Genomic DNA, 18535 nt, shown 5'->3' with positions numbered 1-18535 from the left:
TCGGTGTCTGATCGGGCTCACTGGTGGCGTCGTTTGTGGTGACCGGGCGACGTTGCAAAGCGGTAGGGGAAACTAGAGCAGCGGCGTAGGTCACCGGTAGCACTGTAGGTTGCGACGTGTGTGGTTCTTCGACAGCTGGAAGTTGCGTAATACGCCGTTGTAGGCATTCGTATCTGAGGTGGCCTTCTTTGCCGCACCCGGAACAGGTCCGAGGCTGGCGGTCGTATATAATTATTGCACGGCATCCGCCGATCTGTAAGTAGGAAGGGACGTGGCTTCGGAGAGCAATGGTGACCTGTCGGACCCCGTTTAGGACAGGATACGTCCTAAACTGGGTCCACTTCGCCGGCCGAAGTGGCCGTGCGGTTAAAGGCGCTGCAGTCTGGAACCGCAAGACCACTACGGTCGCAAGTTCGAATCCTGCCTCGGGCATGGATGTTTGTGATGTCCTTAGGTTAGTTAGGTTTAACTAGTTCTACGTTCTAGGGGACTAATGACCTCAGCAGTTGAGTCCCATAGTGCTCAGAGCCATTTTTGTGTCCACTTCTCCGCAGTGTGGCCATGGACTGTGCCGTATGGGCGTAGTGCCGTGACGACTTCCTCAGCAGGAAATTCGAATGGCAATTCGAAAATGCGTATCGTTCGCATACCTAAGCCTGTGTGGTCGACGGTTACCTCCCCCACATTGCCATCAGCATGACAGAAGCGGAGCCCCTGTTTGGTCTCACGTAGTATGCATTCGCACGGCGCGTCCTTAATGATTTTCACATAGACCGTGCTGCTCACGATTGACAAATGTATTCCGATCATATCGGTCGCCGGGATCTTCACTTCCTCTCGCAGAAAACGCTCCACCTCGAGTGCTTTGGGTCGGGCATAATCGTTGCAGAAAGTAAATCGAAGTGTAGATTTACGGTAACGGTTCGCCATGGATCGTACAAGGTAAGCCGGCACTTAAGCAACGGCCGTCAGAATGTAAACAAGGCGAGCTCGCGCTCCGCACGCAGTCAACACGTACGCGTCCGCTCTGTTGTCCTGCCGAAGGCAGACTGCCACTCAACTACCGCAGGCAGACACCCAACGGTTATTGATACAATCAATTAAAGATTACGCAGAAGCGACGTGAACAGCAAAATATGCGTATCGAGTACTTTTAAACTGGCACACGATATCGTACACTAGCTCTCACACAATGTGAAATTCCTAAGTCAGTATTATATGTAATTAAACACGTGTATTGCACGGATTGTTCACTTAGCTGATCTTTATAAGCTTCTACACTGGCATTCCGAAGATTACCCACACATCAAATTGGAAACACTGCAAATCAGCAATGGAGTCACAGGATCAGTTGCCTGTTTTTGTATTTAGGGCATTTGAAAACGACGGCAGGTAGAGCAATTAAAGATGACGATGGTAAGGACGAAGAAAAGAGCAACAGAAGAGAGTATTGTGTAACAAAGGCGCTCCAAGCCATTTTTAGTTTTCCAAACGGAGATTTCGTTGTGTTTGAGAGGGAGGATTTACAATCGGAGTGTTTTAGCATATTTGACTTATGGCATTGAGACATTGACTTCTAAAGTAAAACGTTCAAAATTGTCAGTGTTGCTCTGTGAGCAATGGATATATGCTTGTGGGGAACTGCTAGAAGTGACAGGAAAACAATTAAACATGACGGGGAATAGTCAGGAGGGGAAAGCAAAGTTCGCACTGTAATAAAAATTAATTGACAATGACTGCGAACAGTCGATTCAGAAACAAAGGCTGTTCTTTGCTGGATTCCAAAAGACAAGAGAAAAGAAAACGATCCAGCACAAGGCGTGTTACTAACAAAGACGCTAGATCCCCTCGGCAGGATGCCTATCAAACGGGTTCTAGATGCTACAAAAATTTGATTTTCAGTTTTTCAAATGATTAGTGACCGAATTTAAAAATTTAAAACGCTGTAATTAAGAGGTAGAATCTTACGTTAAAGGATTAACGCAGTAAGTTAAGTACTAACGTTAGAAACAGTGTAATGCACGGCGTGCATATTACCCGGACTGTATTCAACCAGCTTAACGACAAATATTAAACCCGCTAACTTGTTTGTATACTATCAGACTTTTGAAACGGTTTTATACATGGATGTTCGATTCCTTATAGAATCGGAGGGGGGGGGGGGGGGGTAACCGATGTGAGTACATGACATTGGAAATCATCCAGGAAGAAAAGACATATTTATAGCTGAGGATCTTAATGCATGGCAACGTCAAAGCGAGATAGTTTTCCAGCAGTGGATGTCAAGCAGCTACTAGTAGTGATAATGTTAGGGAAGGATATTTCTGCTTCAAAGTTGATGTTTAATGATAGGTGACGTGTCAATACAGTTCACCTCTGTATCTGAGTGGTCAGAGTGTGGGCAACTTATGGAGGACCAGGGGTCAATTCCCGGTACTGACATTGGTTTTTCCTCGGAACAGGGTGCAGCCATCTTCATCAGGCCAGTTGTGGAGCGACTAGAATGAGAAGGAGCGGTCTCAAGGTCTGAGAAACTGACAACCGTTGGGAGGCCGTTATGTTGACACCAAGTACCTCGATATGACATCCAAATGACGCCATACGCCAGAGGATAAAAACAGCAGCCTTTCGACATCACGTGGTCATCTGGAGTAAAAAAAAAAAAATGGTTCAAATGGCTCTGAGCACTATGGGACTTAACATCTGAGGTCATCAGTCCCCTAGAACTTAGAACTACTTAAACCTAACTAACCTAAGGACATCACACACATCCATGCCCGAGGCAGGATTCGCACCTGCGACCGTATTAGTCGCGTGGTTCCGGACTGAAGCGCCTAGAACCGCTCGGCCACCGCGGCCGGCCATCTGGAGTTGATGGCGGAGTTACTTGTACTTCCTGAACATGTACCATTAAATGTGGTCGATGGCAAATTAAACTCAGACTTTTATGCAAAGGTTTCAGGTAAAAGCACCTTTTCACACTGTGGCACACTTCATAAACGGATATTTTCTGTACCAGGATAACAACGACCCTGTCGAAAAAACAGAGGGCATTGTATCACTGCTCTAAGAATACCTAATGGGTTTTTTGGACTGATATCCGCGAACAATTGTGTATCATACTTAAGTCGAAGCTTGTAAGAGGTATGCGCTGCCTGCGATATAGAATCGCTGACCAGAGAGCAGTGTTGACTGCAGTACGAACTGTGTAACTGTAGCAGTTAGTCGTGGCTAGTCGCTTCTGTGAGGTGCTCTGCGCTTGTCTGCAGTCTGCTCTGGTCAGGAATCTGGATATGGAGTATTATTGTATAAGGTAAAGAAGCAGCGGCGCGCATATCTAGTAATGTATCTGAACTGTCATCCAAATGTTTTGAAAATGTCCTAATAACAATTTTGGTAATATAAAGTAAATTTAAAAAAAACATTCATTTCAAAAAAATCAGTTGCTTCCTTTCACAACTCACAAATGTATAAGCCAGCATTGCACGGAGCTGTGCCAAAAAAAATTTTTAGGTAAGAGCAGATATATTCACCGTTTTTTTTATTGAGGTAGGAATTTTTGCTTTTTATTCAGAATGATCGTACAGGGCCACGACGCAGCACTGCTGTCGTCCAAATTTTACCAGGTTACTGAATTTATTTTTTATTATGAGGTTTAGGAATTTTTCTGTTTCGAGCTTACATTAAATGAGAAAAGAATTTTGTGGGTACATTAAATGTGAATGCATTTGTGCACGGAGGTTATAAATGGGAACCAATTTTGTTCTGAGGTCACACAAAAATTAGAATCGCTATCCATAATAATTATTTTAATTTCAATTTCGTGGGGAGGTTACAAGCTAAGTGGCCAGTGTATCTGACTGCTATGCGGAGAACCCGGTTAAGATTCCAGTACTGCCAAAAATTTTCCGTGATGGGAGGACTGAAATTGGGTGCGCTCAGTCTCGTGATGACAACTGGGGAGCTACTTGAATGATGGGTAGCAGCTCCAAGGTCTGCAAAGCCGACAAAGGCCGGGAGAATGGTGTTCTGACCACGCGCTCTTCCATAGCGCATTTAAATAACGCTTGTGGAAGAGGGTAACACTGTGGCCGGTCGGCGATGAATGTCTGGAAAGGGCGACCAGGTGGAACGTTAGCTTCTGGACAGATCAAATAAAGTGTTCATATGGAGCCTACCCACCAACTTTTCTGAGGGCTAGACTCAAACGAGAGGGTCAGTAGGGTTCCAGACCAATTCAGACAGAAACGTAATAACAACTGTTCATCATGCTTAAGGTAGATTCGAATCAAATTAACTTTCCAGAATATCATAGCTTCGTATAAAAATTGCAGCGCAGAGTAAATGCTGTAACAGCAGTAACATGAAATTATCGGCGGTATTATTTACATGAATAGAGTCACCGGAACGAACAACACCGTGTGGAAACGTATAGTATGTCAAGTTCAATTTTAGTGAAACGCTTGTTTCAAGCGGTGAGTTCTCAGCACTAGATCGCAGGAGAATAAACAAACCCACAGAAAGTTGCTCTTTAGAGTGACAACATATCGCATGTGATAAACATCATTTAACGAAAATTCTAGTTATGGAACTGCTTTAGTTGCCTTATGCTGAGATCGACGAACGTTGATAACTAAATAATGGAAAATGCCAGAAATTTCGCATAGGTACCACGACACAAAGACCTAATTAAAGAGCTGTCACGTCTACACTGACGGAAAAAAAATCACATAATCAAGAAGGAGTTGTACGACGTAACCGAGATTTGGTAAGCGTCTTTCTATTGTCTATGTCTATTCAAAGTGCGTGCCACTCGCGTAAGAGTGGTGTTAGTAGCGCCACTATGATGTCACAAATCAGGTTTGCTTTAAGTACACGCTGTAACGGTCGTCAGCGTCAGTTACCTTTGAGACTGGTCGTGGTGAGTTAATGCTATTTAAGAATGCCTTTAAGATGACAAAGACGCCATTATCAACACTTCGCCGAGTTTGAACGAAATACAGAAAGATATGGGAAGAATATAGCGACTGTAGGTGATTGAGGCAGCGGTGATTACAAGAATATTCCGTCGCAAGAAGACCGAGCTCCGGACCGCCACATGGCACTAACGAGAAGGAAGAGCATCGTGTTTAGACTACGGCTCTGGCGCATCGTACTGCATCCGTAGCAGCAATTCGAGCAGCAGTTCGCACAATGTGACACAACGAACTGTTACGGATCGGTTACTTGAGGACAGCTCCGAACCCGATGCCCTGTAGCGTGCATTCTACTGACCCCAAACCACCACCATTTACGACTTCAGTAGTGTCAAGCGAGAACTCATTGGAGGGCGGAGTTGAGGTCAGTTATGTTCTCTGATGCAAGTTAGCTGTTTCTGCCTCGGTGCCAGCGATGACCGTGTGTTGATTAGAAGGAGACCACTTGTGGGCCTGCAACCAACGTGTTTGCTTCTTAGACACACTGGATCTACACCTGGAGTTATGGTCTGGGGTTCTATTTCGTATGACAGCCGGAGCTCTCTCATAGGTATCCCACACAGTCTGATCGCAAACTTGTACATCAGTTGGTTGATTTGGGGGAGGGGACCAACAGCGAGGTCATCGGTCTTGTTGGATTGGGGAAGGATGGGGAAGGTAGTCAGCCGTGCCCTTTCATGGGAACCATTCCGGCATTTGCCTGAAGCAATTTAGGGAAATCACGAAAACCTAAATGAGGGTGGCCAGGCACGGGTTAGAATCGTCGTCCTCCCGAATGCGAGTCCAGTGTGCTAACCACTGCGCCACCTCGCTCGGTGTTAGTTTAGTGGTTCGACCTGTCGTGCTGCCATTCATGAACAGCATTCAAGGGAGTGTTTTCCAACAGGATATCGCTCTCCCACATACCGCTGTTGTAACCCAACATGCTCTACAGTGCATCAACATGTTGCCTTGTCACGCTCGATCACCAGATATGTCTCCAGTCGAGCACATATGCGACGTCATCGAATGACAAATCCAAAGTTATCTACCAACAGCATTAATCGTCCCCGTACTGACCGACAAGTGCAATAGGCATGGAACTCAGTCCCACGAACTGACGTCCGGCACTTTCTCAACACAATGCACGCACGTTTGCATGCTTGCATTCAGTATTCTGGTGGTTACACCAGTTGTTACTGGGCCAGCATTTCATATCTGCTTGGCTTACATTAACGTGTTCAAATGTTCAAATGTGTGTGAAATCTTATGGGACTTAACTGCTAGGGTCATCAGTCCCTAAGCTTACACACTACTTAACCTAAATTATCCTAAGGACAAACAGACACACACCCATGCCCGAGGGAGGACTCGAACCTCCGCCGGGACCAGCCGCTCAGGCCATGACTGCAGCGCCTTAGACCGCTCGGCTAATCCCTCGCGGCCATTAACGTGTGATCTGGAAATGTTAATCACTTCAATATGTAACCTAGACAAATGTATTACAGAAATTTCATTACTCTATATTAATTATTTATTGATGTTGTGATTTTTTCCCTTTGCTGGATTATCGTCATGAATGTAATTTTCATCTCTTAAGAAATATTTGACAGGAATCGACAGGTATATAAGTTGTCGCCAAGAGAAAGATTTAAAATACTAGCGAAATTTTTCAAAATTTTAAAGATGGGTGAAATAGCAACTGTTGAAATTCTTCACGGTAAATGATGACAGCCAAAACAGTTGCAGGATAAAGATTTATTAAAATTCTCGACCACGGTTTCGGTATATCTAAATATTCCTTCATCAGAAGTAAAATACACCTGTTTCCAGGATTTTAAATGAGATGTCCCTGTATTTCGAAATAGCCTTTGAAACCTGGGCAGGTACATATTTCAAGATTTTAAACATGGCTGAAACAGCAACTTTTGAAATTCTTCACGGTAAATGATGACAGTCAAAACAGTTGCAGGATAAATCTTTACCGTGAATACTAGCGAAATATATAATAGCTGCCTTGTGAAATCCAGTTGCCATTGGTTCATCAACTGCTGAAGCACTAGCAGTAGGCCATGGAAGTTTCTAATTTGAAGCAGGTTAATTAGTGAAATTCTCACATGCGCCGTGAAGGAAGTCGGCTACGTCCGGTTACCAGACCCGTTTCGGCGAAAAAGTCACATTTCCCTCAGCCATAATTAGCACTTTTATACTTGCGGTGACCGACGATTCATTCTTCCGAAACACCCGGTAATGCCCAGGTACTTGTGAATTACTCGTCGAGCTCTGTGATGGACGGCAAGAGAAAATAGCCGCCACAGAAGATGAGACCGCAAGAATTTCGAGGCAGACCACAGTCTAAGCGAAAAGGACTTGCGACTCTACTCGCTGCAGTCGTGCCGGTGAGGACCTTAGCCGGATGGCAGCTGTTCCTCTTTGCACGTGTTTTAGTTATTAGGTCGCAGCATGTGATTTGAGTGATTGACAGCATTATTCGTTCACTGAAAATCCAGCAAAATGATTCGAGGTGCTGCTCTGTAACACAAAACAAAGGATTTCGATCAGAGGTACTTACTGAATGAGTTGTCAATCGTCATCCAACTGGAACGCAGTTACGTTTAGTGACCCTCCCCCTCTCCGACGGCGACGCCGGGGCTCCTGTATTTCTTACGGATATTAATAATCTTTCCGCTGTAACAATAACAGATATAACGATTGTTTTTGTGTGTAGATGACTCGAGCATTTTGATAATTCATATTATTTCGTTCATCCTGGATGTTGCTGGAGTTTTCAGCCGTTAAAAATTGTTGCTGGAAAACGCAATCAAACACAAATACTTTTAAAGACTTTTATTGTAAAGCTGTTACCGGTTACAATTATACACCGAAGCGCCAAAGAAAATTCTATAGGCATGCGTATTCAAGTACAGAAATATCTAAACAGGCAATATACGGCCCTGCGGTCGGCAACAGCTACATAAGACAACAAGTGTCTGGCGCAGTTGTTAGATCAGTTACTGCTGCTACAATGGCAGGTTACCAAGATTTAAGTGACTCTAAACGTGGTGTTATAGTCGGCGCACGAGCGACGGGACACATCTCCAAGGTAGCGATAAAGTGGGGATTTTCCCGTACAACCATTTCACGAGTGTACCGTGAATATCAGGAATCCGGCAAAAAATCAAATTTCCGACATGGCTGAGGCCGGAAAAAAATTCTGCAAGAACGGAACCATCGACGACTGAAGAGAATCGATCAAAGTGACAGAAGTGTAACCCTACCGCAAATTGCTGCAGATTTCAATCCTGAGCGATCAATAAGTGTCAGCGTGCGAACCATTCAACGAAACATCATCGATAAGAGCTTTCGGAGCCGAAGGCCGACTCATGTAACCTTTGTGACTGCACGACACAAAGGTTTACGCTTCTCCTGGGCCCGTCAGCACCGACATTGGATTGTTGACGACTGGAAACATGTTGCCTGGTCGGACGAGTCTCGTTTCAAATTGTAGCTAGTGGATGGACCTGTACGGATACGGAGACAACCTCATCAATCCATGGACCCTGCATGTCAGTAGGGGACAACTCAAGCTGGTGTGTATGTGGTTTGAGGATCTTATGGGCGCCCAGCGGCGAGGTTATCAGCGCCCTAACAATGATTAAAATAAACGAATGTGGATAAGAACGAAAACTGTTGTACAAGCATGCACACGAAATGACCACAGAATTGCTCTATCGCACAGGCACTCTAACATGCACTAAAACCAATGAGGATGCAAGATAGCTATTCAAGAAATTAAAACAGAGGAAAAACAAAACACAGAAGAGCTAAAAGAACAGCACAGGGAAATGTGACTGGCTGACCACTTACAAAAAACTTGGGTGACCCAGCCACCCTGTTGACACACTAAATCATCTCCCCAAAATCTTGTTAAAAACGTGGGGCAATTCACAAAACTTTAAAACGAGAACCACACTAGTTTGATTATTGCCTAAAATAGACTGCAGATCCGCCGGCAAATTCGCTGCAGTCCGGTGGTCAGCAAATAAAATGCAGTTCAATAAAATGCGGTGCACCGTGATCTGCACCCCACAAGCACCACACACATCGGAGGGTCCTCTCGCCGGAGTAAAAATTCATGCGTCATAGGGCTGTGGCCGATGCGAAGACGAGTAAGGAGGACCTCGTCCCGTCGACGTGGCTGGAAAGGAGTACGACACGGCCGAGTTGTGGGCTTGACGACACGGAGCTTGATGTCGGTCACTTCTAGCCATTGGAGGCTCTGTAATGGTGTGAGGCGTGTGCAGTTGGAGTGATGTGGATTCCTGGTACGTCTAGATACGACTCTGACAGGTGACACGTACGTAAGCATCCTGTCTGATTACCCGCATCCATTCATGTCCATTGTGCATCCCCACGGACTTGGGCAACTCCAGCACACCCCGCACGTCCAGAACTGCTACAGAGTGGCTCCGGGAACACTCTTCTAACACTTCCGCTCGCCACCAAACTCCCCAGACGTGAACATTCTTAAGCATATTTCGGATGCCTTGCAACGTCCTGTTCAGGAGAGATCTCCACCCCCTCGTACTCTTGTGGATTTATCGACAGCCGTACAGGATTTACGGTGTCAGTTCCCTCCAGCACTACTTCAGACATCAGTCCATGCCACATCCTGTTGCGGAACTTCTGCGTGCTCGCGTGTGCCGTACACGATGGTAGGCAGGTGTGCCAGTTCCTTTGACTCTTCAGTGTAATATATTACCAAACGGAAGCACAGTAGCATGTTTCTGCTGTGTGCACTGCACAGAAAGTGGGGCTAAATACCCGAATATTCTTATGCAGTGTAGACCTGAAGGCATGATGCTGACGAACGCATTACTCATTGACTACCTGGACATGGGCGTGATAACCCGAAATCGGTAATGACAGTAAAACAGAGTTTTTAAATGTATTTCTGGTTCGTAGGTTTACACCAACAAGTAACGTATAGTTTTACACGGTTGAGTCACATTAATGTCGACACCGCCTATGTTCGACGTTTACGTGCAGTAACCACTCACGAACGGTAGATGGCAGCCCTAGCAGTGAAGGGTATAGAAAGAGTGACGGCGAGATGCGAAAAAAAGTGTAGTCGTTGTAATGAGGAAACAGCGTCCAAAAGGGCATGATCATTGACTTTCGGGACAAGGATGGAAGCATTTCAGGAACGGCTAAGTTTGTTGATCATTTGCCGCCGTGGTTAAAGTATACCGGGCATGGCAAAACGGCGCTACCCAAAACCGGCGTGAGGCAACTGTGGTGCACCGCGGGCCATAGATAACAGTTGTGAACGACGGCTGCAGAGACGTGAACGGGCGAATTGACGCGCAACTGTTGAGCAACTGACCGCCCGGATGATCCAAGGGGCTACCAAGCGTGTCCGACAATTCAGCGAAAGCTGCTGCATACTGGCCTCCTTAACAGGCACCTGATCCATGCACCAGTGGTGTTCACAGGCTGGAATTTCCACGACAGTACCGCAACCGGATGTCCATGAGACGAGGCAGGTGGCCTTTTCAGATTACAGATGTCCGCTGGTGTGTACGAAGTAAAACGACTGAATGTAAACACCGTGCAACAACGGTCGGAAGTGTCCAGGCCGGAGGACAGAGCATTATGGCCTGGGGAACGTTTTCGTGGCAGTGCCAGGGTGATCTCGTCTTTATGGAAGGCACAATGGATCAACATAAGTACGCTTCTATCCCTGGGGACGATGTTCACTCCTACATGAAGTTTCCTTTTCCTCGGCACAGTGCATCTACCAGCAGGACAATGCAACGAGTCACATAGCTCGTAGTGCACGTGTGCGGTTCGAAGAGCACCATGAAGAGTTTACCTTACTTCCCTAGAGACCGAAGTCAGCGACTTTAAACCCAATCGAGAATCTGCGGGACCATCTTGATTGGGCTGTTCGCACCGCGAATCCTCAACCGAGGGACCTAGCGCAGCTGGCCATTGCACGGGAGTCGCCATGGCTCATCTCACTACCGGTACCTTTCAGAATCCAACCGACTCTCTTCCTGCACGTCTTGTAGCGATCCGCGCTGCAAACGGTGGTTAACAGGCTTCTGACATGTGGTCGCTTTGACAGGACCGTGTATAAAGGGCAGTTAATGACTTCACAAAAAAACTGATAATTGATCGTAGCCTATTCAATGTTTTTGAACTGATATGATATCTTACTAGGGGTAGGATACATACTGCCTACAGGAAAATTAAAGAGACCTTTGGAGAAAAGAGAACCACTTGTATGAATATCAAGAGCTCAGATGGAAACCCAGTTCTAAGCAAAGAAGGGAAAGCAGAAAGGTGGAAGGAGTATATAGAAGATTTATACAAGGGCGATGTACTTGAGGACAATATTATGGAAATGGAAGAGGATGTAGATGAAGATGAAATGGGAGATATGATACTGCGTGAAGAGTTTGACAGAGCACTGAAAGACCTGAGTCGAAACAAGGCCCCGGGAGTAGACAACATTACATTAGAATTACTGACAGCCTTGGGAGAGACAGTTCTGACAAAACTCTAACATCTGGCGAGCAAGATGTATGAGACAGGCGAAATACCCACACACTTCAAGAAGAATATAATAATTCCAATCTCAAAGAAAGCAGGTGTTGACAGATGTGAAAATTACCGAACAATCAGTTTAATAAGCCACAGCTGCAAAATAGGTTTGGGTTAGGTTAGTGTTGTTTAACGTCCCGTCGACAACGAGGTCATTAGAGACGGAGCGCAAGCTCGGGTTAGGGAAGGATGGGGAAGGAAATCGGCCGTGCCCTTTCAAAGGAACCATCGCGGCATTTGCCTGGAACGATTTAGGGAAATCACGGAAAACCTAAATCAGGATGGCTGGAGACGGGATTGAACCGTCGCCCTCCAGAATGCGAATCCAGTGTGCTAACCACTGCGCCACCTCGCTCGGTAGCTGCAAAATACTAACACGAATTCCTTACAGACGAATGGAAGAACTGGTAGAATCCGACCTCGGGGAAGATCAGTTTGAATTCCGTAGAAATGTTGGAACACGTGAGGCAATACTGACCCCACGACTTATCTTAGAAGAAAGATTAAGGAAAGGCAAACATACGTTTCTAGCATTTGTAGACTTAGAGAATGCTTTTGACAATGTTGACTGGAATAGTCTGTTTCAAATTCTGAAGGTGGCAGGGGTAAAATACAGGGAGCGAAAGGCTATTTACAATTTGTACAGAAATCAGATGGCAGTTATATGAATCGAGGGTCATGAAAGGGAAGCAGTGCTTAGGAAGGGAGTGAGACAGGGTTGTAGCTTCTCCCAGATGTTATTCAATCTGTATATTGAGCAACCAGTAAAGGAAACAAAAGAAAAATTCGGAGTAGGTATTAAAATCCATGGAGAAGAAATAAAAACTTTTAAGTTTGCCGATGACATTGTAATTGTGTCAGAGACAGCGAAGGACTTGGAAGAGCAGTTGAACGGAATGGACAGTGTCTTGAAAGGAGGATATACGATGCACATCAACAAAAGCAAAACGAGGATAATGGAATGTAGTCGAATTAAGTCGGGTGATGCTGAGGGAATTAGATTAGGAAATGAGACACTTAAGGTAGTAAAGGAGTTTTGCTATTTTGGGAGCAAAATAACTGATGTTGGTCGAAGTAGAGAGGATATAAAATGTAGATTGGCAATGGCGAGGAAGGCGTTTCTGAAGAAGAGAAATTTATTAACATCGAGTATAGAAGTGTCAGGAAGTCGTTTCTGAAAGTATTTGTATGGAGTGTAGCCATGTATGGAAGTGAAACGTGGACAATAAATAGTTTATACATGAAGAGAATAGAAGTTTTCGAAATGTGGTGCTACAGAAGAATGCTGAAGATTACATGGGTAGGTCAGATAACTAATGGGGAGGTATTGAATAGAATTGGGGAGAAATTTGTGGCACAACTTGACTAGAAGAAGGGATCGGTTGGTAGGACATGTTCTGAGGCATCAAGGGATCACCAATTTAGTATTGGAGGGCAGCGTGGAGGGCAAAAGTCGTAGAGGGAGACTAAGAGATGAATACACTAAACAGATTCAGAGAGAGTAGGTTGCAGTAGGTACTGGGAGGTGAAGAAGCTTGCACAGGATAGAGTAGCATGGAGAGCTGCATCAAACCAGTCTCTGTACTGAAGACCACAACAACAATAAAAAAGAACAGGTAGAAGTGCATGATAGCTTCAAACTATTCGTATTAGAAATGGTTAACTAATTTTCCTGACAGGGGAGATATGTTGCCTACGAAGAGATGCGGCAACCATCTGACATATCTGATTAATTATTTCACTCACAGTTGTGATGTATCAGACACGGTTACCTTTATCGACCAGATTCAGATATGATATGACAATTATGTAGCAAGAGCCAATTTTGATTGTTTCTGTATACTGGTTATTTCCACCGAACAAGGTGGCACTGCTGCTGAGACACTGGATTCACTTACGTAAGGAATGGGATTCAAATCCGCATCCCATCGTCCATATTTATGCTATCTTTGGTTTCCCTAGACCTAGAGTGTTGATGGCGTACCCCAGGGTGGAAAGGACACAGCTGGTTGCCGTCTCATACCCTAATCCAGTCCGGGATTGCATTTCATCTGTAATGATCGCATCGTCGATAAGGCTCTTTTTCTACCGTAGTCCTCAATCACATACGAAGAAGACTTAATCGTGTTGAAATATATTCCCTTGGTGCTGTCGACAAGGGATATCAGATCGATTCCATATTCCTAGATTTCCAGAAGGCTTTTGATACCGTTCCTCACAAGCGACTATTAATCAAATTGCGAGCATATGGAGTATCGTCTCAGTTGTGTGACTGGATTCGTGATTTCCTCTCAGAGAGGTCACAGTTCGTAGTGATAGACGGTAAATCATCGAGTAGAACAGAAGTGATATCTGGCGTTCCGCAAGGTAGTGCCATAGGCCCTCTGCTGTTCCTGATTTACATAAATTATCTAGGTGATAATCTGAGCAGCCCCATAGATTGTTTGCAGATGACGCTGTTATTTACCATCTAGTAAAATTATCAGACGATCAATTCCAATTAGAAAATGATCTAGAGAAAATTTCTGTATGGTGCGAAAAGTGGCAATTGGCACTAAACAAAGAGAAGTGCGAGGTCATCTACATGGTTACTAAAAGAAATCCGATAAATTTTGGGTATACGATAAATCGCACAAATCTAAGGGCTGTCAATTTGACTAAATACCTAGGAATTACAATTACGAGCTACTTAAATTGGGAACACCACAAAGATAATATTGTGGGGAAGGCTGCGCTTTGTTGGCAGAACACTTAGAAGATGCGACAAACCCACTGAAGACACTGCATACATTACACTTGTCCGTCCTCTGCAGGTAGGATTGACGGAGGACATCGAAAAAGTGCAAAGAAGGGCAGCTCGTTTCGTATTATTGCGCAATAGGGGTGAGAGTGTCACTGATGTGATACGCGAGTTAGGGTGGCAGTCACTGAAACAAAGGCGGTCTTCGTTGCGGCGAGATTTATTTACGAAATTTCAATCACCAACTTTGTCTTCCGAATGCGAAAATATTTTGTTGACACCCAGCTACGTAGGCAGAAATGATCATCATAATAAAATAAGAGAAATGAGAGATCGAACAGAAAGATTTAGGTGTTCCTTTTTCCAACGCGCCATTCGAGAGTGGAATGGTAGGGAAGTAGTATGAAAATGGTTCAATGAACCCTCTGCCAGGCACTTAAGTGTGAATTGCAGAGTAACCATGTTAGATGTAGATGCATATTTCAACTTCCATTCTCACATTAAGTGTTCAAAATCCAAATGAATTATAGCAGCGTACGGATGGCGTCTTCTGTGTGAGGATAACTTTTCCCAATTTACAATGTTGCTTTAGTCCTATAGTGCACGGTTTGAATATTCGGTACGACGTTGCGTGGTATAAAGAGAAAATGAAATAAAGACGAAGGGCTTAGACAAATTGGTCTCAAGTTGGTATTCGTATAGGTAACGTAAACCCGTAAGCTTTGACGACCGATGGATGAATGTGTGACGTGGCAGCACAGTTGCACGGCGCAGTTGGCAAGGCTAGTAAACAGAGGACATGTTGATATCAGGCTATAAAGTCGAATTTCATCCCGTGTATCAGTTGGACAGTAACTGTTCCTCGCAGATAGGCTCGTGAGCAATATTCGCACATGTCCGCATTCGAGAGAGGATTTGTAGTCGGGCTAAAAGAGGCCGGTTGGAGTAATCGGCGAATCATACAACATTGGAATAGGATCGAAGCCACTACTGGACGATACTGAAAGGGCTGGATAAACCATGGCCGAACACAGCTCGGAGGGGGAATCGTTTTACCCAGAGAGATGGCAGATCGTGAGGACTGAACAACGGTCAGAGAAGCACTCGTAGTGCAGGATTCATGACTACCAACGATCCGACGTGCAGCTTGTGCTTCAATGACCATAAGGACCATTAAGAGGTGGCTCACAGAAAAGGGGCTGACCTCACGGTGTCCCTTGCGCGGACTACCACTGACCTCCGCACAAATCAGTTTGCGGTGGTGTCTGTCGCAATCGGTCTGGTACATATTTGACTGGAGTAGAACTGTCTTCAGTGAAGAGTCCAGGTGACCCGTGAAGACGTGTTGCCCGCCATACGGGTCGACAACCAGGACTGATGATCAGGGGTGCCATTTTCTTTCAAAGCAGGACCTCTCCGGTAGCTATTCGCGGACCCTTGCAGAACATCGGTACATCGACCGTATCCTACGCCCCATTTTGTTTCCCTTATGACAAGCCATCCTGGGCTTACATTTGAGCAAGATAACGCCCGCCTGCGCACGACGAGAGTTTCTACTGCTTGTCTTCGTGCTTGCAAAACCCTACCTTGGTTGGCAGGTCTCTCCCCAGTTGAGAACGTTCGAAGCGTTATGGGCAGGGTCCTTCAACAAGCACAGGATTTTGATCATCTAAGGCGTCAGTTGGATAGAATTTCGCACGATATTCCTCAAGAGGACATCGAAATACTCTATCAATCAATTCCAAGCCAAGTAACTGTTCCGTAAGGGCCAGAGGTCAACCAATGCACTATTATCTTGCTCAATCAGTGAATCTCTTTCTCTTGAATAAATCATTCAATTATTCTGAAACTGAATCACTTGTTTGTCTGTACATGTCCGTCACTTGTATCGAAGCCGTCCCATTGCGATAATTCCTTCCTGTTGCGTCATTTTTTGATTTAGAGTGTATATAAAATTTATTGTACTTGTGGTAGCCATTTGAATGCTAGAAATATCATCAGAGCATAGCCGAGAACCTGTGCTGCTTATTTCTGTTTCTGCCTTTTTGCCATAGTTACTCCATTCGTTGACTTCCGTGGCTCGCAAAGTGGAAGTCACAAATTCATATGTCGTATCGGGGTGGTTTGGGTCTTAAATGCACCTTTACTGTATATCTATCCCCACTAGTGGCTAAAATAATGAGAGTAACGATATTATACACCGACGCATGAGTACTCTCTGTCTCTCTCTCTCTCTCTCTCTCCCACCACTGTGCAGTGTAGCCACGCGGTCCGAGGCGTATTGTCACGGTCCGCGCGGCTCCCCCCCACGGAGGTTTGAGTCCTCCCTCGGGTATGGGTGTGTGTGTCGTCCTTAGCGTAACTTAGTTTGAGTTAGATACGTAGTGTGTAAGCTTAGGGACCGATGACCTGAGCAGTTTGGTCCCATAAGACCTTACCGCAAATTTCCAAATTCTGTCTCTCTCTCTCTCTCTCTCTCTCTCTCTCTCTCACACACACACACACACACACACACACACACACACACACACACACATGCACAACGAGAAAGAATGAGAGACATAGCTAACAACATAACAAATTGCAAGGAAAAAACCGAATAAGTACGTCTTTCCATGGTCTGCAATGGTTCAAATGGCTCAAAACACTGACTTAACATCTGAGGTCATCAGTCCCCTAGACTTAGAACTACTTAAACCTAACCTAAGGACATCACACTCATCCATGCCCGAAGCAGGATTCGACCTGTGACCGTAGCAGCAGCGCGGTTCCGGACTAAAGCGCATAGAACCGCTCGGCCACAACGGCCGGCTACCATGGTTTGAGCTTGCTGTAAATTGTGCAAACTATCACCATCTTCCGGTCTTCTCGTTATGCTTCAGTGGGTGTTAACTGGCCGTAAATTTAATCAAACGCCATACGAAATAAGATGGGGTGAGAAATAAGTTACAGGTGAATGAGAAAAGCTTATAACCGTTACGTGCGCCTAGTACCAGTCTTACGTCCCTGTTCTGATTTTTATGCAGGGTGAACGTTAATAAAACAGACAAACTTCAGGGATGGATTCCTGACCGAAAATGGAGGCAAAAAGGTCCTATGAACATGTAAGCGAAAGGTATCATTGCCACGATAGATGGCGCTGATAAATGAATGTTCCTTTGACAACCTGGCGTGTGTTGTTTGTGTGTTGCATGGTGTGTGATTGACGCGCCGTACCGTAAGCAGTAGAATGGTCCGGCATTCATGTCGGGAACAAGCCGAGATGGTGTTTGTGTACGGTCAAACAGATGGAAGCGGTCGAGAGGTAGCACGGCTATAACACAACATGTAGCCTCACAGACACCAACCACATCACACAACATTTGAAGCCCTTTTTGGACATTTTTATGATCATAATTCCTTACTGACAGACGAACGTGAGGGAGGCGGTGAACTGTGCATACATCAAATTTGGAAGAGGAGTCCCTCAGGATGTTGAGACGAACCCTAACAAAAGCTACAGGAAAGGGATCCGCCAACAAGGTGTAAGCCAAAGTACGATTATGCGTATCCTGCATAAGAGCTTCTTCTATTCCTGGCACCTTCAACGCATGCGCTACGGTCGCAGGTTCGAATCCTGCCTCGGGCATGGATGTGTGTGATGTCCTTAGGTTAGTTAGGTTTAAGTAGTTCTAAGTTCTAGGGCACTGATGACCTCAGATGTTAAGTCCCATAGTGCTCAGAGCCATTTGAACCATTTTTGCAACGCATGCAAGGATTATCAGCAGCAGATTTCCATACACGGGAAGGATTTTGACGGTGGGTTTTGCACCAGACCATCACAACTATAGTGTTTCTGTCATCAGTCCTCTATACTAACGAGGCAATCATTACGAGGACTGCCATCACAATCTGCATATTTGTCAGTTTTGAGCTACTGACAATCCTCGTCCAATGGCTGAGGTGTCCCATAAGCATCGGTTCAGCATCAGCATATGGACAGGGATCATCGTCGACAACATACTTGGACCAGTCATTACTCCACAACGTCTCGGCGGAGAACCTTACCTGGAACCACTGCGGAATACTCTTCCTGGCTGCTTGAGAATGTGCCGTTAGCAACATGACAGCTTACGTGTTGTCTCCACGACGGAGCACCATCCCACTTTCGCGTTCTAGTTCGCCGATGCTTTAACATCTTCCCTGGACGTTGGATAGGACGCGGACGCCCTGTAGATAGGCCTCCTAGATC

This window comes from Schistocerca piceifrons, chromosome 3 (assembly GCF_021461385.2).
Source record: "Schistocerca piceifrons isolate TAMUIC-IGC-003096 chromosome 3, iqSchPice1.1, whole genome shotgun sequence".
Lineage (NCBI taxonomy): Eukaryota > Metazoa > Arthropoda > Insecta > Orthoptera > Acrididae > Schistocerca > Schistocerca piceifrons.
Note: the sequence above shows the minus strand (reverse complement) of the source record.